The sequence below is a fragment of the Myotis daubentonii genome, chromosome 2 (assembly GCF_963259705.1).
Source record: "Myotis daubentonii chromosome 2, mMyoDau2.1, whole genome shotgun sequence".
Taxonomy (NCBI): Eukaryota; Metazoa; Chordata; class Mammalia; order Chiroptera; family Vespertilionidae; genus Myotis; species Myotis daubentonii.
The window spans coordinates 61,434,534-61,460,205 of NC_081841.1; the positions used below are offsets into that span (position 1 = coordinate 61,434,534).

The 25,672-nt window shown below is 39.1% G+C and overlaps 1 protein-coding gene and 1 pseudogene across 13 annotated transcripts in view; both read left to right on the forward strand.

The window, feature by feature from the left end:
• The window catches only part of USP15 (ubiquitin specific peptidase 15), a 131,302-nt gene that overhangs the window by 815 nt on the left and 104,815 nt on the right, over positions 1 to 25,672 (forward strand). The window lies entirely within an intron of this gene.
• LOC132225782 (large ribosomal subunit protein eL13-like) lies at positions 506 to 20,975 on the forward strand (annotated as a pseudogene).

The following is a 25,672-nucleotide window of genomic DNA, read 5'->3' on the forward strand; positions in this document are numbered from 1 at the left end:
TTCTCCCGTCCTTTCCTTCCCCGGCGTGGTCGGCATCCGAGTTCCCCATTATTCGGCTTCTTGCCTTCTTCCGGGAGGCGGGCCGCAGGATGTGTGCGGTGAGCGCGGCACAGGTGGCATGTGTCGGGGCGCCGCTCGAGGGAAGGGAACCCTCGTTTGCAGTTTGCTCGGGAAGAGGGCGAGGGAGCCGGGGGAGACCTTGGGCTTGGGCGCGGTACCACGTGGTCTGGCGCTCTAGGAGCGGCTGGGGGAAGCCGGCGGCGTTTCTTAGAAGGGCAGCCCTGCCCTCCCGGTGGGAAGCGCCGCGTGGGCCTGCGAGCCGCAGATAAGTCCGCTGGAGGCTGAAGTCGCCGGCAAGCACGCAAACTTGTAAAGTGCCGAGGGGAGTCCTTCACACGCTGCGGGGCGGGTGTGGAGATTGTCGAACTTGTGGGCCGGATCCAGTGAGAGCCAGCATCGCTTCAGTACGTGCGACTGTGAAACAGAAACAGAAAGTGGTGCGTTGATGAGGAAGGGGAAAGCGCCTCTCGAGGATCATGAAAATGGTTTTCGGGCTGTCGTCGTCGCCGTCACAGCGGCATGCAGTGTCCAGTGGTTTTTTGCAGGTGATTTAGACCCGAATGAAGCCATCGTGACACCACCTAACTTGCCCTGTGACTTGAGGAAAGTTAACTTAAATCTTGGTACTGAAGTATCTTCATCTGTGGAAGGGGACAGTAATAATTTCATTCCGTGGGCTTTGCCTTGATTCAGTGCCGTATTCTAAAAGACGATTCTCTGTTTGAGAGATAACATCACATTTTAGTGCTTTGTAAAGCACTTTTTTCCTACTTTGTAAAGTGCTTTTTTCCTACTTTGTTAGGCTCCATACTATATTTATACAATAAAAGTCTATATTTATGCAGTAAGGGTGTGAACATATACTTGTTGCATTACAGCAAAAACAATAGAATTTAAGAATTGTTATTTATATCGGACTGTTCCTTGATGTTTATTAGTATGGGGAAATTAGACATTTCCTAGAACACCAACGAAACACCTCGGCTTGTGGATTGTTAAAGATTAAATCAATCCTTGCTTCCTAGTGTTTGTTAAAGATCGCTTAAAAATTCTTAATTCGCCTAGCCTTTAACCACGGCATAAAGAGATAAATGTGGATTTCCATAAAATATAATTCTATAAGTTAAAGTATGGACATCATTTATATAGCTAGTCTCTTTAATGATATGTTTTTGTTATACTGAGTAATAATTGGTGTTGTTGACACTACAGGATGATAGGAGCAATACGTGTATTGTGGGCATTAAACTTTTTAAAGTTTGGTATTTTTAAAATGAAAGTGTTTTTGCTTTTTGACAAAGTTATTGTACATTATTTTAAAGAGTAAATACAAGGAACCAATAAATTTGAGTCATTTCAGTGCTTTCATTTTAAAGACAAAGCAAACTGAAGGCACAAAATGTTTATCCTCACTGATTTCCCCACATATATTTTAAGGGGGGGGGGCGGAAATGCAGGAGCAAAATGGTACTGGGGAGTTGCAGAGACCAATTTGATTATAATGAGCCAGTTTACTTGCAATTAGCAGGCAAAATCTATCGAAAAAGGAACTAGAACAGAACTTTGAGTCAGAGTTTTAGGGTGAATAATTTGATAAATACAAAGTTGATAATTATTCATGAATATAAAACTAGTAAAGATATTTAATAATTTAGTTGTTACTTAGGCTCATGTTTTTGGGACGCATTGAAATGAGTTTTTAACTCTCATTAAACAGTTATTTCTCTTTTTAACGTTTTAAATTTTTTTTTTTAATTAGCCATTTATGGGTATTTGGGCAAATCGTGTGTGTGTGTGTGTGTGTGTGTGTGTGTGTGTGTGTGTTGCTGAAATGGATCATATGCAAATGAAACATTGTCTTGGTATATGTATATAACCATCTTGGAAAAAATGGTAGTATATTCTTTTTTGTTGTTGTTAATCTTAACCCAGGGATTTTTTCCCATTGTCTTTTCCCCCTTTTTTAGAGAGAGGGTGGAAGGGAGGGAAGGACGGAGAGCTAGAGAGAAACATTGATGTGAGAGAGACACATAGATTGGTTGCCTCCCGAACTTGCCCAACCATGGCCGGGATGAACTTACAAGCCCACATATGTGCCCTAGTCTAGGAATCGAACCCACCACCCTTTGGTGCTGCTAACCACTGCGCGAGCTACACTAGCCAGGGCCATAAGTTTATTCTTGAAAGTTTAATGCTGATGTTTGATGTTATAGTCAAATGTATTAAAATGAATATATTTTATTAATTAGGTTGTGAGCACTTTGCAGATAAGGACTGTCTTGTAGTACTCTGGAAACTAATACCGGGGCTAGAATAAAGATTTGATTCTGTATGGATACTAGAGTTTCTGTTTATTTATAAATAGTGAATGCTTTTAAACTGCAAACTGACTTTCTAGAGATGGAAATATGTTACAATGGTCTGAGATGAGGAGGAACAAATTTTATGATATGCTTGGTACGAGACTTTCTAGTGGAAAAAAATTCAAAATTGGTATTTCTTAGAAAGTTGAGGTATGAAAGTAACACTGATTTACATTAGGAGTAAAGCGGTAGTCTCTTAATGCTGTTTCTTGATCTGTGTTTCAGCTCCAAGAAGATTCAGAAATGGACACTATTAATCAGTACATGGTTTATAATGATTTTAAATACTGGATATTTTAATATCTCATTAGTATTAAAAATGTCTTATGCTTGTCACTACTCAAATATAACTCAAAAGAGTATTTCATTGTCACAAACTATTAAACTATCCCTTCTTAGTTCCCATGTAGAATGAAGATGAACAAGATTGTAAGAATTTAGGAACTGTAGAAAAAGAATAAATGAACTAGGATTGTTTAGTTTAGGATGAATGAAAGATAACTTAATCTTCTGATATATGGTGTTTTTTTCTGATAAGACAAAAGGAAAATTTGGAGTTATAAAGAGAAGTTGTGGGTTATGGAATACTTTCTTTAGAGATATTGAAAATAGACCTATTATGAGTAAATAAACAGATAACTGTAAATCATCAAAGTCTCTGCTTTATTTCCCCATTTTTATTAAATGTCATTAATTTTTCCAATTATTTCCACTAGTTTCATGTGTGAGTATGTTCAATGGCAAGACATAGCTAGCTTTACAAATTAAACTTTGCATGTTATTTTTGTATAAATTCTAGTAACTCAGTACGTTTAAGGTAACTTCAGAGTGTAACTTTAGTTTGTATTTAGAGTCATTTAAGATGTGTATGATATTTTTGTTTCAATAAATTGGCAAGGAATAGCCCATCAGCTCAGTGAGGTTTTTAGATAGGAGACATTGATTTTAGTTGTAGAGCTTCCCTTCCATTCCTACTCTTAGAAATCTTTGAAGTTTTATTTAATATGGTTCCTTATGCTTATACTAACAGAAAACAACCTTATAATTACATCAGGTAATGTAAATGGGCACTGTTAATCAGTATGAACTCCAAATTGTTTAGTATATATTTTCTAAAGAAATTTTTACATTACTGTTTTAATATTAATTTTAGTTGTGCCAAAGTGTTTATCATTAAAATAAGGTATGATTACATCATCATTTTCAGGAAATAAAACCAGAAAGCAAAACTTTTTTAGTGTTGGTAAATTGATGAAAATAAGGACAGAAATAGTGGCATTAAAGCGTGTTTTTCACATTTTAGTTGCTTACAATCTAGATAAGCATTTTTTCCTAATTTAAGCCTTTTCATAAGTGTTTATAATCACTTATACATTGTTAGTGAACCCAAGATTAATGTACACTACTTGGCCAAGATGATGCAGAGCTTTAATCAGTGATATCCTTCCTTCCTTCCTTCCTTCCTTCCTTCCTTCCTTCCTTCCTTCCTTCCTTCCTTCCTTCCTTCCATTTATTTTTATTGACATTCTGACTTTATTTTTTTCTAAATCATACCATTTCCCATTAGCACATGCAGGATATTAAATAAATGGTCATTTTTACAAAATAGTCGTGTGACAACTGTTAATCTTGCTTGCATATAAGAATAGTAAGAAAAAGTTAGTCTGTCTGACCCTGACCTAAAAAACACATGCTATGTACTGTTTTAAGTACTTACACATGTTAACTTGTTTACTTAGAACCACAATTCAAGGGCACTAGAATGTGAATATGCCACACTTCACATTGACTGAATGGGAATCCTAGGCTCAAAGAAGTGTTCACACAGTGATATATCTAAGATTTGGACTCAAGTAGTTTGGGACTTTAATTCAGGCCCTAAAATCACTGCACTACACTGCCTCTTATTTTAAAAATACATTTAAAATGTAGTTTCACTTTAAAAAGGAAAAAAATTGACTTTTTTTCCTCTTTAAATGGATCTATTTTATTTTAGTGGCTCAGTATAACATTTTATTTCCCCACTCATCTCTTGTGAATCTTCAGTTTAGATATGACAATATAATATGTAGACAATCTTAATATCTTGTTTTTGGAAATTAAAATATGTTTAAAGATTAATAGATGATTAAGTGAATATATAGAATAAATGTTATTTTGATCCAAAAGTGCATTTAAATTAAAGAAACTGGAATCATTTATTGATGAGATTTTGGATTTTAATTGTCAGTAATTATAAACTTTTATTAGGGGACATGTGGTTCCTTGTCTTAATAGTTTTACAGAAATAACATATCAGGCAGATAGTAAGGAACTGTAGGATAGTTTGTTTTAGTACTTCACCTGTATTTTAAAAGTGCTAGTTTATAGTGAGCCACAAATCATAGGCTCTTTTTTTGGACAGACCAGACAATGTAAATGTGAGTGAATGACATTTTATGTTCCATGTTTACCAACTGATTTTTTTCAGAAATAACTCTTTTAGTAAATTTTCAAAGTAAAAGACATTTGAATTAAGACTGTAGAAAGTACATGACTGTACTGTTATCTCTTTAAAACTCCTGAAAACTGACATTCCGAGTAGCATTGCTGCTAATAGAACAGTTTTTCCATCTTAGTCTTTATTTTTTTTATATATATATATTTTATTGATTTTTCACAGAGAGAAAGGGAGAGAGATAGAGAGTTAGAAACATCGATGAGAGAGAAACATCGATCAGCTGCCTCCTGCACATCTCCTACTGGGGATGTGCCACAACCCAGGTACATGCCCTTGACCGGAATCGAACCTGGGACCCTTCAGTCCGCAGGCCGACGCTCTATCCACTGAGCCAAACCGGTTTCGGCCCATCTTAGTCTTTAAAAATATTCATTTTGTTATATGAATTTACTGATTTTTCATTTTGAGAATCACATTAATAAGCATGATTTTTATAAAAGTCAAGTGAGCCAGCCAGTGTTGCTCAGTGGTTGAGCTTTGACCCATGAATCAAAGCACATGTCCGGGTTGCAGGCTTGATCCCCAGCAGGAGGAGTATAGAAGGCAGCCAGTCAATGTTTCTCTCATTGATGTTTTCATCTCTCTGTCCTCCTTTCCTCTCTCTCTGAAATCAGTAAGAACATTTTTTTTTTAAGTGAATTGAAACCATCAGGTATATTGGCAGGGAGATAAGGGGAAGGTTGAGAAGTATGTTTACATGTATTATCTAATTTGATCTTCAAAATAAGGATCAAGTATGTATATTTTTTTTTAGATAAGGAATCTGAACTCAGAGAAATCAGTAGATTTGCATGTGATTTGCAGGTGATAATATCACTACTAGTGAACATTTATTGAGTGCTTACTCTGTGCCAGCCACTATTCTAAATGCTTTATCCTATGTAGCCTTTCAAGTATGTGCTCTTATTTACCTCATTTTATTATAGATAATTTCAGAGCTGGTTTAGGTTTAAGTACATGGTTTCTAATGATTTTAAATACTGGATATTTTAATATCTCCTTAGGATTAAAAATGTTTCATGCTTGTCACTACTCAAATGTAACTCAAAGAGTATTTCATTGTCACAAACTATTAAACTATTCCTTCTTAGTTCCCATGTAGAATTTTTCATCAATGACTGGGTTTGTTTTTTTTCTTCCTTGAGTAATGGCATTTCAGTTTGTGCCTTTTATTTTTATTTCCTATTACCGATATAATTCATACTCCATCTTATATTTATTACTTTGAAGTCATTTCAACAGATTCTTTCTCCATCTGTTCTTTAAACAGAAGATTGTAGTTCCTTTTAGTTTATAATCCAGTTTACACAGAAGTCACTACTAAAGAAACCAAGAATAAGACTAGTAGTAAATGACCTCAGTTTTGGATACATATTAAAATGACATATCTGAGAATGTAAAAAATGGCTTATCAGAAAGAGGTAAAGACAGGGGTACTCAAACTTTTTAAACGGGGCCAGTTCACTGTCCCTCAGACCGTTGGAGGGCCGGACTATAGTTTAAAAAAAAAAACTATGAACAAATTCCTATGCACACTGCACATATCTTATTTTGAAGTAAAAAAACAAAACAGGAACAAATACAATATTTGTATTTGCATGTGGCCCGCGGGCCGTAGTTTGAGGACCCCTGTCTAAAGAGGTCAGTTTGTAATATAAAGCAGAAAACCTCTGGAGGATTAACCTGTGTTTCATTATGCTTAGAACACTTTTACTGCTTCCATTGGTGAGATTCTGCATGGTTTCCTTATAGCTCTCCAATAAGAAAAGGATGATAATGACAATTTTTTTCTTCTCTATGAAGGGAGCTAAGAATGCAAACATTCCCTTCCATTCTCCTTTTAGCTTTGAGTGGATAATTCCTTACTGTTAGGGAAATTGTTTATCAGAAGTATTATAGATAGGACTTCCTTTGTGAAAGAAGTCAAAGGCTCTTACAAGCAAATCCAAGAGTGGCTCTGAGGCGAGGCTATTCTAAGTTTTAGAGAGTCAGTTAAATCAAAACCTGGGAGTATTAGAGATAAAATTAATTATTTGAAAAGAGCATCAAGTTCCTTTAGTAAAAACAAAAAGTTAGAAATGATAAGGGTAAAGTGATTGTGGTAAAAAAGACCTGATAATTCAGATTGCTTTATATTATTTAATAATATGTTTTACCAACTTGACAGTTTAACAATTTAATCAAGATATTTATCTTTGATATAGGTGGAAAATTTATATTCATAAATTTGAATGGCTTTGAAGCTGAAGAACCTTTGATTCTCAGGAGAGGTATAGCTAGGTAGTTATAAATACCATATAGTTTTGGCTATGATTACTACTTGTTTATCATGTTAGGAGCTTTTTACATGTATAAAATAAGTGAGTATTCTCATTTTACACTTACATAAATTGGGGTACAGAGTTTAGTACACATACTTAGTCAGTGGTAGAATAGAGATTCTAACCTAGACAGTCAACTCTAACAGACTGCGTTTTTAACTGTACTGCCTGCCTATGAGTGATAAAGCCATATCCATATTATGGAAGCAACTTTTTGAGGGATGAATACTTGGAAGTATTAAAATCAAGAAGTGACAGCTTTGTCACATTAGTAAAACACCATGTTTCAGCTATTATTCATATGAGGAAACCATAGAATTTTCTGGGTCTCCTTGGTTTAACATTCTAGTCTTAGTAGTTTCACTTCTAACTAATGTGTCTCTACTTTTCATACAAATAGTGGCCCCATTTTCTGCAAATTATTTACTTATTCCAGCCTTATAAGGCTTTATACATCATTCATAATATTTCAAATACATTTTACTAATTCCTGACTTTCACTTCAAAACCTAACTCAAAATCAATCTCTGTAAAATCATCCCTAATAATTCCACCCTTTAAAATATATAACAACTTTATTGTGATATAATTCTCATATTGTACAATTCACCCACTTAACATGTACAGTTCACAGGGTTTGGGTATGTTCGCAGAGTCATGCAGTTATCACCACAATCAATTTTTATCATCCCTAAGATATACTACCTATTAGCAGTCCCCCAATTTCTCCCCAACTTCCCCCTGCTCTAGTCTAAGCAGCTACTAATCTACGTTCTATCCTATAAGTGTGCCTGTTCTCGTATTTCATATAAATGGAACATATAATATGTGTGATTGTTGTGTTTGGCTTCATTCACATAACATAATGTTTTTTAGGTTCATCCATGTTGTAGTATATATCAATACTTCATTTCTTTTTATTGCCAAACATTTCATTGTCCAGACAGACCACATTGAATTTATCCCTTCATCAGTTAATGGACCTTAGGTTGTTTACCTTTTTTGGCTGTGAACATTTGTGTACAAGTTTTTATGTGGCCACAATTTTCATTTCTCTTGGTTATATATTTAGAAGTGGAATTGTTGGGTCCCTATGTTTAATTTTTTGAGGAGCTGATAGACTCTTTTCCAAAGTGGCTACACTTTTTTCGCTGCCACTGGCAGTATATGAGCGTTCTGATTTCTGTACATTCTTGTCAGCATGTTATTGTCTATCTTTTTTTATTGTAGCCATCTTAGTGGGTGTATAATAGTATCTCATTGCTGTTTTGAATTGCATTTCCCTAATGGCTAAAGATGTTGCACATCTTTTCATATATCCCATTTGTATATCTTTGGCAAAATGTCTGGATCCTTTGCCCATTTTGAAATTTGGTTATCTTTGTAGTATTGAGTTTTAAGAGTTCTTTATGTATTCTAGATACAAATTTGTTATCTAACAGATGATTTGTAAGATTTCCTTCCTTTCTGTGAGGTTTCTTTTTTTTCACTTTCACAATCTCACTTGGCTTCCTTCTTAAGTTCCTTATTTGTACCTTACTTCAGATGTAAAAAGAGGTCGTAAAAATGAGTTCTTGCTAACTGATTAAGGTACAAAGCAGAAAATAGGTTGGACATGCTTGAAATCTAAAAATTAAGATATAAAGGAATGATTGACCAAGCAATTTGTTTATTTAAAAGAACTTCATAGATTTTTTTTTTTTTTTTTTGGTTAAGTTTTACTGAAACAATGAAATTCTGAGTTTTAGTCAGTGGTACTTAATAAATTTTCAGTGAAATATTTGGTAAAATAGTAGCTACTAGCAATATATCCTTTATCAAAAAATGGTTTTATGCTTTTGCTACTCAAATGTAATTTACTCAGTATTTGAGAGTAATCATAGAGTGAATAAACAAATTAACATCCAAAATTGGTTATGCCATTAGTTTTGCACAAGATAGTTATACATACTGTTATGAGATTAAGTGTAATACATTGTTTTAGGGTGATATTTTTGGGTATCTTTTTTGTTGTAAAAAGAATGACTGCTTTATGCCTACTTTGCAGAGAGAAAGGTTGGGTTTTTTAAAAAATAACAATGTTCTCAGATGTCTTATGTAGCAGAATTTTTGCTGATACATCTCCTAGGGCAAGAGAAATAAAAGAAGAAAAAAAAAATGGGACTACATCAAACTAAAAATCTTCTGCACAGCAAAAGACACCATCATGAAAATAAAAAGGGAACCCACGGTATGGAAGAACATATTTTCCAATGATACATCTGTTAAGGGACTAATTTCCAAAATATATAAAGAACTCATACAACTCAACAAAAGGAAGACAGATAACCCAATTAAAAATGGGCAAAGGACCTGAATAAACACTCCTCCAGAGAGGACATACAGTGGCCAATAGATACATTAAAAAATGCTCAATGTCACTGGTCATCAGAGAGATGCAAATTAAAGCTACAATGAGGTATTATCCCACACCTGCCAGAATGGCTGCTATCATTAAATCAATAAACAACGAGTGCTGGTGCAAATGTGGAGAAAAGGGAGCCCTAGTATATTGCTAGTGGGAATATAGACTGTTGCAGCCACTATGGAACACAGTATGGAGTTTCCTCAAAAAATTAAAAATGGGAAGAAACCAAGATGGTGGCATAGGTAAACACCGGAGATTGCTGCCTCGCACAACCACTTCAAGAATACAACTAAAAGACAGAACGGTTATCATCCAGGACCACAGGAAGGCTGGCTGAGTGGAAATACTACAACTAGAAGGAAAGAGAAAAGCATACCAAGACTCAGAGGAGCTGCGGTGCAGAAGTTATGTGCACAGGTACGGAGGCGGACTAGGAAAGGGCTGGCGGCTGAGGACACGGTTGGCTTTTTCAATCAAGAGGGAGTCTCAAATTCCCTGCTGCTCTGAACTCCAGTTCCAGGCGAATCTCTGGGGACCCTGACTAATACGGGGAGAGGCTAGACCAGGGGTGGGCAAACTTTTTGACTCGAGGGCCACAATGGGTTCTTAAACTGGACCGGAGGGCCGGAACAAAAGCATGGATGGAGTGTTTGTGTGAACTAATATAAATTCAAAGTAAACATCATAACATAAAAGGGTACGGTCTTTTTTAGTTTTATTCATTTCAAACGGGCCGGATCTGGCCCGCGGGCCGTAGTTTGCCCACAGCTGGGCTAGACTGTCTGGCATCATTTGCACCTCGAGGGCAGCTATCTCTCAGAGGTACTTGCAGGGATTACCCGGACACTGAGACTCGGGGCCTCTTAGGGAAGGACTGACGATCAGCCATAGCTGTTTGCTCCACCCTATTGATCCCCTGGGACACCGCCCCGCCCAAGCTGTGCATGGAGGCTTTTGCAAGCTGAAAATTACCTAACAAACTTGCAGCTGGCCCAAGGCCCCAGGGCAACTTGCATTCCTTCACAGCTGAGCTAGCCTCAGGCAAAGGCTAGATTAGCATCTCCTGAAAGATCCAGGAGCCAGTATACCCGGGGGTCAGAGTGACTCAGTGAGTACCAAAGCACCACTGAAGCAAGTCTTGCCCCAGAGGGGTGTCTCCAGCACAGAAGTTCTCCCACTGAAGACACAGCTGATTCTCACAGCCAATTGGTCAATTCCTCCCAGTGATACCTACAACAATCAAGGCTTAACTACAACAGGACTGTGCACACAGCCCACAAGGGGGTGCATCAAGAGAGTCCACCTCAGGTAATTGGGGAGGCTGAGCCACTGGGCCCTATAAGACACCTAGCACAGAAAGCCACTCCATCAACACAGGGAAGCACAAAAAATGCGGAGACAAATAGGACACAAATATCAGAAATGGAGGAAAGCAAACGACTGAATATAGAGTTCATAACCACACTTTTAAGGTTTTTCAAGAACTGTCTAGAAGCCGCCGATAAATTTAGTAAGACCCTCGAAAAGACGGTGAGACTGCCGATAAATGTAGTGAGACCCTCAAGAAATCTAATGAGACCCTCGATGTTGTGATAAAGGACCAACTAGAAATTAAGCATACACTGACTGAAATAAAGAATATTATACAGACACCCAACAGCAGACCAGATGATCGCAAGAATCAAGTCAAAGATTTGAAATATGAAGAAGCAAAAAACACCCAACCAGAAAAGCAAAATGAAAAAAGAATCCAAAAATACGAAGATAGTGTAAGGAGCCTCTGGGACAGCTTCAAGCGTACCAACATCAGAATTATAGGGGTGCCAGAAGAAGAGAGAGAGCAAGATATTGAAAACCTATTTGAAGAAATAATGACAGAAAACTTCCCCTACCTGGTGAAAGAAATAGACTTAGAAGTCCAGGAAGCGCAGAGAACTCCAAACAAAAGGAATCCAAAGAGGACCACACCAAGACACATCATAATTAAAATTCCAAGAGCAAAAGACAGAGAATTCTAAAAGCAGCAAGAGAAAGAAACTCAGTTACCTACAAGGGAGTACCCATATGACTGTCAGCTGATTTCTCAACAGAAACTTTGCAGGCCAGAAGGGAGTGGCAAGAAATATTCAAAGTGATGAATGCCAAGAACCTACAACCAAGAATACTTTATCCAGCAAAGTTATCATTCAGAATTGAAGGTCAGATAACGAGCTTCACAGATAAGAAAAAGCTAAAAGAGTTCATCACCACCAAACCAGTATTATATGAAATGCTGAAAGGTATCCTTTAAGAAGAGGAAGAAGAAGGAGGAGGGGGAGGGGTAGGGGGAGGAGGAAATTATGAACAACAAATACACATTTATCAACAAGTGAATCTAAAAATCAGGTGAATAATCTGATGGACAGAATGAACTGGTGATTATAGTAGAATCAGGGGCATAGAAAGGAGTGGACTGACTATTCTTGGAGGGAAAGGGGTGAGGGGGATGCGGGAAGAGACAGGACAAAAATCGTGCACCTATCGATGAGGACAGTAGGTGGGGAGGAGGGTGGAGGGTGGGGTGGGAACTGGGTGGAGGGGAGTTATGGTGGGGAAAAAGAGGAACAAATGTAATTTGAACAATAAAGATTTAATTTAAAAAAAAAAGTAAAAAACAAACAAACAAAAAAATTAAAAATGGAACTGCCATTTGACCCAGTGATTGATTCCACTTCTGAGAATATATGCTAAGAATCCCAAAACACCAATTAGAAAGAATATATGCACCCCTATGTGCATAGTAGAGTTATGTACAATAGCCAAGGTCTGGAAACAGCCCAAGTGCCCATCAGTAAATGTCTGGATAAAAAATCTGTGGTACATTTAAATACACAGTGGAATACTATGTGGCTGTAAAAATGAAGGATCTCTTACCCTCTGCAGCAGCATGGATAGATCTGGTGATTATGATGCTAAGCGAAGTAAACCAATCAGAGAAAGACAAATATCACATGATCCCACTTACATGTGGAATCTAATGAACAAAATAGATCCAGAGGCATGGGTGCATGAAACAGACTGACAGATCTCAATGGGGATGGAGGTGAGGGAAATGGAAAGAGATTAACCAAAGAACTTGTATGCATATATGCGTGACCTATGGACACAGAAAATAGTGTGGTGAAGACCTGGGTGGGGTGGGATTTGGGGGAGGGGGTCAAAGGGGGAAGTCAGGGGCATCTATAACACTTGTTAACAATAAAAAATAAATTTAAAAAACTGTTATGTCAATAGTAGGCAATTACGTCGTATCTGAAAGTTGTCAGCATGAGCATCCTATGTAATAAAGAGGTGATATGCAAATTGACCTTCACTCCAACACACAAGGTGGCCGCCACAAGATGGCCTGCAGGGGAGGGCAGTTGGGAGCAACCAAGCCTGCAGGGGAGGGCACTTAGGGGTGACCAGGCCAGCAGGGGAGGGCTGTTAGGGGCAATCAGGCCTGCAGGGGAGCAGTTAGTTGTCGATCAGGCTGGCAGGGGAGTGGTTAGGGGATGATCAGGCTGACAGGCAGAATTGGTTAGGGGCAATCAGGCAGGCAGGCAGGCGAGCTGTTGGGAGCCGGCAGTCCCAGATTGTGAGAGGGATCCCAGATTGGAGGGGGTGCAGGCTGTGCTGAGGGACCCTCCCACTCTCCACCCCCCCAATGCATGAATTTTGTCACTGGGCCTCTAGTAAACTAATAAAAAAAAAGGGAGCTATACATTCACATTCACCAGTGCTGCGGTTTCCTAAATCCTGCTTTTGGAATTATTCATTTCCCTGTAGTACTATTAAATTTCTTTATATCTAGGACTATTTCTGACTCATTTATTGGTTCCTATATATCTTTTCTTAATTTGCTTCTACTATATATAAAAACACTAAGCAACTTTTGAAACTCCTTTCTTTCTCCCACCACTACTGTCCCTCACCAAAAAACAAACACACACCACCATAATCTGGACTTTTTAGTTCTGCATTTGAAGACTGTTTTAAAATTAACTAGATTTATTTGGATTACTAAAGTTGGCCTAGCCCAGTTGTCAGCAAACTCATTAGTTAACAGAGCCAAATATCAACAGTACAACGATTGAAATTTCTTTTGAGAGCCAAATTTTTTAAACTTAATCTATATAGGTAGGTACATTGTTATGAACTTAATTAGGGTGCTCCTAAGGCTTAGGAAGAGAGACACTTAAGGGGCCAAAGAGCCGCATGTGGCTCACGAGCCACAGTTTGCCAACCACGGGCCTAGCCTCTCTGGAGCCATTGAAAATCATTCTGTACAGACCATAATACAAATTGTCTTTCTTGATGCCTTCAGAATATTTAGCACCATACATTTTAAAGTAGTCATAACATAACTTTATGTAAGCTTTTATTAATCATTTCACATGTATTTGATCTTCCCAACAGTCCTGTGGAATATTCCCAGTAGTCTTCATGAAATGTAAATCAGATCATAGCTCTTTCCTTCTAAAAATCTTTCAATGGCCTTTCATTGCATTTAGGATAAAATCCTTATCATTATCTTAAAGGCACTATATAGTCTGGCCTCAGACCATTTCTCTAGACTTATCCAGCATTTCTCTCCTTGTCATAAACTCCAACCTCATTTAGTAAGTTGCTCTTACATACCAAACTAACAAAGTTGTTCTTGTCCTAACACATGCTATTCCTTCAATGTAGATAGCAGGTTTTTCTTACTCTCCCTGAAATAACTCCTATTCATATGCTAAAATGGTATTTCCTCAAAGAGACTTTCCTTTATTCTAAATAGGGACTTTTTTTTTTATGCGTTCAAAGCATAGCTCCTTGTACTTTTCCCTCACAGCACTTACCGTGATATTTTACTACATATCTTCATTACATACTGTCTCTCTTCACCAGACCCTGAATTCCATGAACAGAGGGACCTTGGCTATTTTGATAACCTATTCATATGAAATAGCATATTAGACTTCCAATGAATATTTTTGAAGATGAATTTCCATTTCTAAGATACACAACCTGAAGGTTTTAGTGCTGAGTAATTTAAGACCTCACAGCAAGTAATATCAGGAAAAGAATTTTGGTCTAGTATTCTACAGAATAATTAGAATTCATATCTATTCAAGTCTCATTTCAACAGGTAAGAAATTTAATCATGAGTCAAGAATTTTAAGCAAAAATAGCCCTGACCGGTTTGGCTCAGTGGATAGAGCGTCGGCCTGCGGACTGAAGAGTGTCAGGTTCGATTCCAGTCAAGGGCATGTACCTTGGTTGCGGGCATATCCCCAGTGGGGATTGTGCAGGAGGCAGCTGATTGATGTTTTTCTCTCATCGATATTTCTGACTCTCTATCCCTCTCCCTTCCTCTCTGTAAAAAATCAATAAAATATATTTTTAAAAAAATAAAAATAAAAAAATAAAAATAATTTTAAGCAAAAATAATCATAAAAACAATCTGGGTGTGGAAAAATTCATCCACAATTTAGTGTTTATCACAACTTGAGAAAACCTTTTAAAAGAAAGATAGTGTTTATTTTCATGTAGTCTTAACTGACGTGAAAACATGATTCTAATACATGATTCTAATTAATGTGAACAAATGCTCAGGCTTTGTTCCTGATAGGCAAAGGTCTAGCATTTACCAAAGATTGCCCACTTTGAAAGTACTTGTTTTGTTCATATGTAAAATGGATATAAATTGCTAGACTTTGCCTTTTAGATAAGTATTTTCATTCTTATAACTTGGTGGTAACATGATATTTTTCTGCCACACTTTATAAAGAGAATCCTTACCGCCTTAACCAGTTTAGCTTTGTGGATAGAGTGTTGGCCTGAGGACTGAAGGGTCCTGGGTTCGATTCTGGTCAGGGGCACATTCCCAGGTTGCAGGCTCTATCCCTAATGTGGGGCATGCAGAAGGCAGCCGATCAGTGATTCTCTCTCATCATTGATGTTTCTATCTCTTCCTCTCCCTTCCTCTCTGAAATCAATAAAAATATATATTTTAAAAAAGAGAACCCTTACCATTTCATAAACAGGGTAATAAAGGTGTATGATTTTATGAAGTATCTGTTACATCTTTAGGTCTTGGTTAAATAATTAGGATTTAAAATTAAGTTTAATACAATAGAGCATTGAACTTGAGAATATGAAAATTACAGTACAATCTGAAAGCTGGCCCTGCATACTCAGTAGTGTTGTGTGACCTTGGTAAGTCATGTAGCCTCTCTAAGTTTTGTTTTCCCCATCAGTTAAAGAGGAAAAAAGTAACTTTAATGACAAACTAATTAATGTTAAAACACTCCGTACAAAAAAACTTTTTATAAATACTAGTGACCGGTGCACGGATTCGTGCACATTGAAAGGAAATTAATTAGAGGGTAGCCGGTGAGGCAGGACTAGGAGAGACGGGCTGGACACGCCATGGAGCCAACCTCCCGCGGTCCCTCCCTGGCTGGCCGCACCTGGGGCAACGCTGCAGCTCGAAGGGCATCTATAGAGTGAGCAGGGTCCGTCCAGCAGGTGGGGTCCCTCGGGCTGGCCAGTGGGGATCAGGCCAAAACCAGCTCTGCCAACATCCCCCAAGGGGACCCAGAGTGCAAGAGGACACTCTGCAACGTTGCTGTTGTACAGGGTGTGGAATGCAAATGCAAGTGTGCCGTAAACCAGCTTCAGGGCCGACAGTGCCCCAGGAACAAACCATGGCTGAATGTGGAATCGCGTGGCCCTACGAGGAATCGGGCTCTCTCCTCTCTGGTTCCAGGGTGTGTCACTTGAGAACCACTGCTGCCAAGTCATTGCAGCTCGGCAGCTCCTGCATTAAGCGTTAGCCCCCTGGTGGTCAGTGTGCATCATACCTACCAGACAGTTGGATGGTTGCTTAGCCTTTTATATATATATATATATATATATATATATATATATATATATATATATATATATATAATGCATTTATATTCTGTTTTGCAATATTAGAATTTTAATTTAAACAGAGCAGTGATAATTCTGTTTGTTTTTAAAATGTCTATGGCCTTTCCAGTGGCCATTCTCCTTTAGAGAAGGCCCCATTGGCAACAACCCTTGGTACCCAGCTGAAATGGCATGATCCTAAAGTCCCACCTCCATAAGGACTGGCAGTGGCATATTTACTCATGGTTTAACCATCCTGCGTGGAATAAGGCCCAGCAAGCCAAAATGCAGTGCATCACTCTGTGCCCTGACCCCTAACCCTAACCCATCCAGTCCACAGTGAGATGCCCCAGGGTGAGGTACCACACCAACTGCTAGCAGCAGGGCTTAAGGGTGGATGGTATCCATAGAAAGGTGCCACAAACCATTGGGATGTCAGTGGATCTGAGGAGGCAGAACAAGGCCACCAAGTCTCTTCAGGCCAATATGAATGGCTGAAGGAATAAATCTTCAAGCTCACACTCTTCTCAAGGAAGCCCTCGGCCCCCAAGAAGGGAGACAGTTCAGCTGAAGAACTTAAGTTGGCCACCCAACTGACAGGGCCATCACAGAGGCAGAGAACTTTAAGGCATTTGCCAGTCTTCCCATGGCCTGTGCTACTGCCCTTCTCTTTGCGTCTGGGCAAAAAGCCAAGAAATTTGCAGATTAGGATGTTTAAAAGAAGAAATAAAGTGCTATTGGCAACTTGTGATAAAAATAAAAATAAAATTTGGCAGCAGAATGGAGAACAAATTAAAAGTATGCTAACTTAAAACAGAGGTACAAGTTAGGCAGCTGTTACAGTAATCTCTGTCACTAAAAATGATGGGCAAGAAGATATACAAAACTAAGATACTTTTCTGAAAATGAAGAGGAGAGATATTTGATTATTAGATGTTACGGGATTATGGAGGAATATAGGATAATTCTGGTTTCTGACTTGGGAAGTTAAATACTGATGACATCACATAGGAAAGAAATATCAGAGAATAATACATTTGGTGTTATGGAGATGATTGACAACTCAAGGTTTAAATGTTTGAAAAATCAAAGTTGACATGGACTAGTAGGAATTGGAAATATGGTTCAAGACCTTGGGGACTGGCCCGGGAATACAGATTTTGGAATAATTGGTATGAGAGTATGTAAATAGTAAGAGAAGAAGAAAGTAGAGAACAGCTCTGGAATACTAACATTTAAACAGAGCAAAAGAATGTTTTTGTTTTTGTTTTTTAAAGAAAGGAGTATCCCTTCCCTCAAAAGTGGAATCTAAATATTTTCTAAAAAATATTGATAAGGTACATAAAATTATGGATCCTTTGGATTTGTTAGGGTGAGTGCTGGTGACTTTGTGAGAACCTTTTTGAGGGCCTATTGGAGTAGGAAGACCTACGGTGCCCAGTTGCAGAGTAAAATGAGGGCTCTTCCAGTCAAGATGGCAGCGTAGGTAAACTCTGCACTCACATCCTCCAAGATCACATCAAAATTACAACTAAGCCAGAGAAAAACCATCATTCAGAACCATCTGAAATCTGGCTGAATGGAAGTACCACAGCTAGAGAATTAAAGAAGAAACCACATTGAGACTGGTAGGGCAGAGGCTGTTTGCAGAATCATGGAACCAGCTGGTCAGATACCCACATGTGGTGTTTTATTAATTGGGAAGGCTATCTTGCCTGTGGAAAGTCTATGTGAGGAGTAAGGAGTCCCAGTCCCACACCAGACCCCTCAGCCCAGGGTTCCAGTGCTAGGAAGAGAAGTCCCTGTAACTTTGGGCTCTAAAAACCAGGGGTAATTGTGGTTGAGTGACTTGGAGAATACTGGAATTCCAGGTGTTTCTCTTAAAGGGCCAGTGCACAGATTTACTCAGATTCACTTCCTCTGAGCTCCAGCACTGGGGCAACAGCTAGAAAGGATCCATACGAGTAGGAACTAAATTGTTTGGCATCAAGACAAGAACTGGGAGGCAGCTTTCTCCCAGACAAAAGTGCTGGCAGAGACCATTGTCCCTATGCTGAGACCTCCCCTGTCACAGAGACGACTGGCAGGCACCATTTCTGACCTTCCATCACACTGTTCCCCTGTTGCTGGTGACTCCCTGAGATCCCACCCCACCTAATTTGCTGCCCCACCCAAGCTGTCTGCAGTGGTCTTCCCATATGAATAGCTTGCCCTGGCTCAGGCTTCAGACATTTTAAAAATCTCTCCAACAAGCAGCAGCTGGCCTCAGAATGCCTCAAACCTCTCAGTAAGAGACCTCAGGCCCAGCACTGGCAGCAGCCTGCCTTGGTTCACGGCTTGGCCTCTTCTGGGCACTCCAAGTCAAACCTAAGTCGCAGTCAGCTGCAGATCATTCTGTAGCTCATGCTGGGTGGCCCCAGGCACGGCAAGGAAGTAGCTGACTTTGCATCTCCCAGGAGACCCCAGAGCCAGTGTACCCAGTGGTCAGCTTCAGACCACATCAGATCACAACCCTACCACATCCATGAGTAACACACTAAAGGGTCAGACTCAGACAGCTCCAAAACCCCACTGAAGCAAGTCCTGCTCCATAGGGGTGGCTCCTGCATAGCAGCTCTTCTGTGTAGTTGCAGCTGGTCCTCACAGCCAGTTGGCCTGGGGGCCAGTCCCTCCTGGTGATGCCAACAGTAAGCAGAGTCAACTACAACAGGACAGTGCACACACAGGTGATTGGGGAGGCTGAGTCACTGGGCTCTACAGGACACCTAATACACAAGGCCACTCTGCCAATTCGAGGTAACATAATCAGCTCTACTTAATACATAGAAACAAACGCAGGTAACAGCCAAAATGCAGAGACAAAAAAATGTCACAAATGAAAGAACAGAAGAAATCTCCAGAAGAACTAAATGAAATGAAATCAAGCAACTACCATATACAAAGTTCAAAACAATGGTTATAAGAATTTTCAAGGAACTTAGAATATCAATGACATAAAAAAGGAACACTCACAAATGAAGCCTACACTAACTGAAATGAAGAATAATTTACAGGGAATCAAATAGACGATACTGATAATCAAATCAGCAATTTGGAACATGAGGAAGTAAAAAATACCCAATCAGAATAGCAAAAAGAAAAAATAATGCAAAAAATATGAAGATAGTATAAGGAGCCTATGGGACAACTTTAAGCATACCAACATTCACATGATAGGGGTGCTGGAAGAAGAAGAAAGGGAGCAAGAAATTGAAAACCTATTTGAAAAAAATGACAGAACACTTCCCCAACCACGTGAAAGAAATAGACATACAGGTCCAGAAAGTGGTCAGCTTCCCTGAGTGGTCAGACAAGATGAACCCAAAGAGGCCTACACCAAGACACATCATAATTAAAATGCCAAAGGTTAAAGCCAGAGCTAATCTTGAAAGCAGCAAGAGAAAAGCAGTTAGTTACCTGCAAGGGAGGACCCATAAGATTGTCAGCTGATTTCTCAACAGAAACTTTTCAGGCCAGAAGGGATTGGCAAGAAATATTCAAAGTGATTAAAAGCAAGGACCTACACCAAGGTTACTCTGCCGAGCAAAGCTATCATTTAGAATTGAAGGACATGTAAAGAGCTTCCCAGACAAGAAAAAACTAAAAGGATTCACCAAACCAATATTACATAAAATGTTGTAGGGTCTTCTTTAAGAAGGAGGAGGAGGAGGAGGAGAAAGGTAAAAATATGAATAATAAAATGGCAGTAAACACATATCAACAGTTGAATCTAAAAATTAAAATAAATGAACAAGGAACCTAATGAACAAAATAAACTGATGAATAAAATAGAACCAGAGGCAAGAAACATGGAACAGACCGAAGAATCACAGAGGGAAGAGAGTGGGGACAGGAAGAGTTAACCAAAGAACTTATATGCATATACTAGTATGCATGACCCATGGACAAAAACAATAAGGTGGTGAAGGCCTGGGGTAGGCAAAATCCAGGTCAGTGGGGGAGGAAGAGGGAGGCAATGAGGGGGTTAAAGAGGAGGCATCTATAATCTCAAAAAATATTTTTAAAGAAATAAAAAGTGAAGGTTGGAGAAGGATAAGCTTGACTGCAAGGATAAGTCAGAAAATGGGAGTAGATAAAGAAATAAGTATGGGAGATGGGAAGTGTTTTGGGAAGAAAGGAGGAAATAAATGGTCCTTTTATATGCTGGTGAGAAACAAAAAAAAAGAAAAGATTCTGGGAGGTAGAGCTCTAATTTTTTCTCAAATACATAGCCAGATCTTTCCCCACTAGTTAGTAATGATGCTTTTGGCATACGTCATAGTTTCACATATATGATTCTGATTTTTGTTTCTTTGTGCTGTTTTCATTGGTCTTTCTTGCTTCTCCCAGTGGCAATATCACATTTTCTTAATCACAGGCCTGGCACTTGCTTTGTAACCTTGGGTGTTAATTTCTATGTGCCTATGAAATTTTAATAACACCTACCTCCTTCGATAGAGTAAATGAGCCAATATATTACAGCAGTGGTCAGCAAACTCATTAGTCAACAAAGCCAAATATCAACAGTACAATGATTGAAATTTCTTTTGAGAGCCACATTTTTTAAACTTAAACTATATAGGTAGGTACATTGTTATTAACTTAATTAGGGTGCTCCTAAGCTGACCTTTGCTAAAAACATCCTCAGTCTGATTGAGGTACGTTCACTGAGGTCGACCCCTTCCAACTCTCCCGTCCACACTCGTCTTGTATACTTGTTTCTTCTATCTCCTTTCCGAAAACCGACTTCTGCGCATGGGCCACAAAGTTTCAATCGCACTGTACGTGTGCACCCGCACATGGTATTTTGTGTAAGAGCCACACTCAAGGGGCCAAAGAGCCGCATGTGGCTCGCGAGCTGCGGTTTGCCGACCACTGTATTAAAGTATGTGCCTGGCACAAGAGTAAGATCAAATGTTAGGTATTTTATTATTAAGTAATTTCTATAATTAAGAAAGAGTTTCAATATATAATAATCTGAGATTTTCCCAAATTGAGAGGAAATAGAAGCTTATGGAAAGATTCTACAAAAAAAGTGACGTTTAGGCTCTCAGTAAGGTGATAGTAGACTAGGTGTTGAGAGCGATAGAATATTCTAGGCAGAAGGAGCCATGAAGCAGAAAATTGTGTGTCCAGAAACAGAAAGAAGGCTCTTGTAGCTAGATCTCAGCACAGAGATAAATAAGGGCCCTAACCGGTTTGATTCAGTGGATAGAATGTCGGCCTGCGGACTGAATGGTCCCAGGTTTGATTCCGGCCAAGGGCATGTACCTTGGTTGCGGGCACATCCCCAGTAAGGAGTGTGCAGGTGGCAGCTGATCGATGTTTCTCTCTCATCCATGTTTCTAACTCTCTATCCCTCTCCCTTCCTCTCTGTAAAAAATCAATAAAATATATTTTTTAAAAAAGAAAGGTAGGGAGGAGCAGATCAAATAAAAAATACTCACATATATTTAAAAAAAGTAGTAGTACTTTGTAGAAAATTATCAGAATTAAATGAGGTAATGAAAGTAAATTCTTTGGCTCAGTGCTGACACACAGCTTAAGTGCTTAATGGTTATTCATAGAAATATGATTATTAACATATTAACTTTAATAAACTAGTTTATCCAACTGAAATTAACTCTTATAGCCAGTTTCTCCAACACCTTAATTTATAATACCTCCTTTATCATATACTCAATTCTTATGTGTCCTTTGGCCCTGCTAATGGACTCGGTTTTGTCTTCTTCGTTTATATGTTGATTATTTTATTAAAATAGCATAATTTTAATTATTATGGCTTTATTAAATTATTATTTAAAAAAAGACCTGTTAGGCAATGTTAAGAATTTAGCTTTCATCCTAAAATAATAGTTATGACTATTTGTGAAGAATAAAAGTCACGAAATAGCAATCTTTGCAAATAGTTATAACTATTCAAAAAAGAAACTCAGAAGCTAAAATTGGGCTTATCTGGACCCTAAGAGTATACCAAGGATTAAAGTGCTGTTTAGAATGTATAAATTCAGGTCTTTGTTCGTTCATTTGTAATGTTGGTGAGCTATTGGTTCTGTTCTAGGCTTTTGTCAGGTCAAGTTGAGGAATTGGGATTTTGGCAGATTCATAGATTACGAGTAGAGTTTTACAGTACAACAAATCTATGTAAATGTCTTAAAATAAATTTTGATTTGATTACTTATCTAATATTGTCTTTGGTGAGTAAACCTAGGAAGACTACACATTGTTTCTGTAACAGATGCTCCCCATTTTTTTACTTCTTGTATTTCTTTACTACAGTAAGTAAGATATAGATGGTCTGTAATACAAGTATGATGCCCCTTTGCAATTGAAGATAGTGTTGAAAGCAGCCAAATAGTCATCAAATGGGAGAGTCTCCTCTCATAATAATACCATGTTATGGCAGCAGATGAACACTGCTCAGTGCAAAACTCCACTATAACTGTGAAGAATATATTAAACTAGAGGCCCAGTGCACGAAATTCGTGTGGGAGTGGGGGGGGTCCCTCCGCCCGGCTTGTGCCCTCTCTCAGTCCAGGACCCCTCACTCCTTACCGCCCGCCTGCTTGCTGCTTGGCTTGCTGCTCCTTAGCGCTGCCACGGAGGTGGGGGAGGCTCCCACCACTGCCGCTGCGCTTGCTAGCTGTGAGCCTGGCTTCTGGCTGAGTGGTACTCCCCCTGTGTGAGCTCACTGACCACCAGGGAGCAGCTCCTGTGTTGAGTGTCTGCCCCCTGGTGGTCAGTGCACCACCATAGCAACTGGTTGTTCTGGTTGTTCCACCATAACAGTCACTTAGGCTTTTATTATATAGACTAGGGGCCCGGTGCACGAAATTCGTGCACTGGGTGGGGGGGGGGGAGTGTCCCTCAGCCCAGCCTGCCCCCTCTCACATACTGGGAGCCCTCAGGCGTTGACCCCCATCAACCTCCAATCGCAGGATCATCGGCCCCTTGCCCAGGCCTGACGCCTCTGGCCTAGGCGTCTGGCCCGGGCAGCGGGGACCTGCAGTGGCAGCGGGGGGCGCCGCGATCGTGTGGGCTCGCCCCTGCCCCTGCAGGATGCCTCTGGCTGAGGCGTCCGGCCCGGGCAGCGGGGACCCGCAGCTGCAGCGGCCCCGCGATCGTGGGCTTCGCTTTAGGCCCAGGCAAGGGGCCCCTAGCTCCTGGGACTGCCAGCTTCGACCGTGCCCAGCTCCCATCGCTGGCTCCACCCCTACTTCCTGCTATCACTGGCCAGGGCGGCAAAGGCGCCTGATTCTCCCATCATGGCTGGGGGGGCAGGGCAAGGGTTTCCGATCACTGTCAGTGGCAGGGGGCTTCTTCCTGCCTTCCCTTTCGCCTCCCTGCATTGTGCCTACATATGCAAATTAACCGCCATCTTGTTGGCAGTTAGCTGCCAATCTTGGCAGTTAATTTGCATATAGCCCTGATTAGCCAATGAAAAGGGTATCGTCGTACGCCAATTACCATTTTTCTCTTTTATTAGTGTTGATACTTGGGGAGATAAAGCCCCTTTAGAAATACCTTTTAAATAAATATAATTTTGATACTATTCCACTAATAATTTTTAAAGTAAGTTTTATAAATTGCATTTTAAATTATATTACTAGAGGCCCAGTGCATGAATTCATGCACAGGTGGGTCCCTTGGCCTCACAGGTGATCAGGGCCAATCGGGTGGCCGGGGGTGGCTGACTGAGAAAAGCGGCTGTGGGAAGCTGGCCAGGGAAGGACCGCGGGAGGTTTGCCAGCCACAGGAAGTTGTCTGTGGGAGCTCCTGCATTGAGCGTCTGCCCCCTGGTGGTCAGTGCATGTCATAGCAACTGGTCATTCGGTCGCTTAGGCTTTTATATAGATAGATAGATTGTTAATCTATAAATTTTAATACAATTCCAATAAAAATCTTAAACTGTTTTTTGATGGTGGTTTTGTGTGTGTGTGTGTGTGTGTGTGTGTGTATGTGTGTGTGTAACCTGATAAGCTGTTTCTAGAATTCATATGGAAGAGCAGATGGCCAAAGATAGTTAAGACAATTTGCAACTCAAACAAGTTGGGGGAACTTGCCTTCAAATATATCAGGATTAAAATAATTAAGACACTGTGAAATTGAAATGATAGAAATGAAGATGAATGGAATAAAGGAAAGATCATTTAGTGTGACTTTTTTGCAAAGAAAGCAAATAAAATGTCTGAAACACTTGTTTAAATTGCAAAGGAGAAAGTAAAAATTTTTTGATGGGTGAAATAAAATATAGTGTAATTTTACTATCAATTTAACATATAAACTCATTGCTAATCTAAACTATTTTATTTTAGAAATAGTATTCTTTTATGAGTTAGTCTTATAATATGTTTTCCTCATAAATCTCAAATTTTATGATTTGGAGGCTCTTACTTGCATAGCCCTAATAGTGGGTTTGGGGTATTGATGTATAGAAATTCTGCCATATCCACTTTTTTTTTCCATATTTACTTTTAAGTAATTAAGAATAGTGGTGTTTTGTTAGGATGATGTATTTGCTTGAGAGATTTTCAGACATTCTGATAGTGCTATATATAGTAAGCACAAAAACATCAGAATGATGATCTAAAAACTTGTTTACATGTCTTGTTAACCTTTACTTTTGATTTTGTTTGTGATTGAATCTGGTTAAATGTGGGGAAAATGTTTTTGGAAGAGAATTAAAATAATTATGAACCAGTGACAAAAGCAATATTTCATAGTAGGTATAATATACTCAGAATAAATTTGTAAAGTTCTTAAGGCTTATGATTTTTTTATGCTCTCTTTACTAGAGAACCATTATTTTACTTTTTTCTGTCACTGGTTATCTAATGAGGATTAATTTTTTTAATTTTTGAAAATAAGATGAATATAGTTAAATAGTTAGTGTGTCACATTTATAAAAATAATTATTTGTGGGCTTTTTAAAAAAAAAAACTTGGGCCCTGACCAGTTTGGCTCAGTGGATAGAGCGTCGGCCTGCGGACTGAAGGCAAGGGCATGTACCTGGGTTGCAGGCACATCCCCAGGGGGTGTGCAGGAGGCAGCTGATCGATGT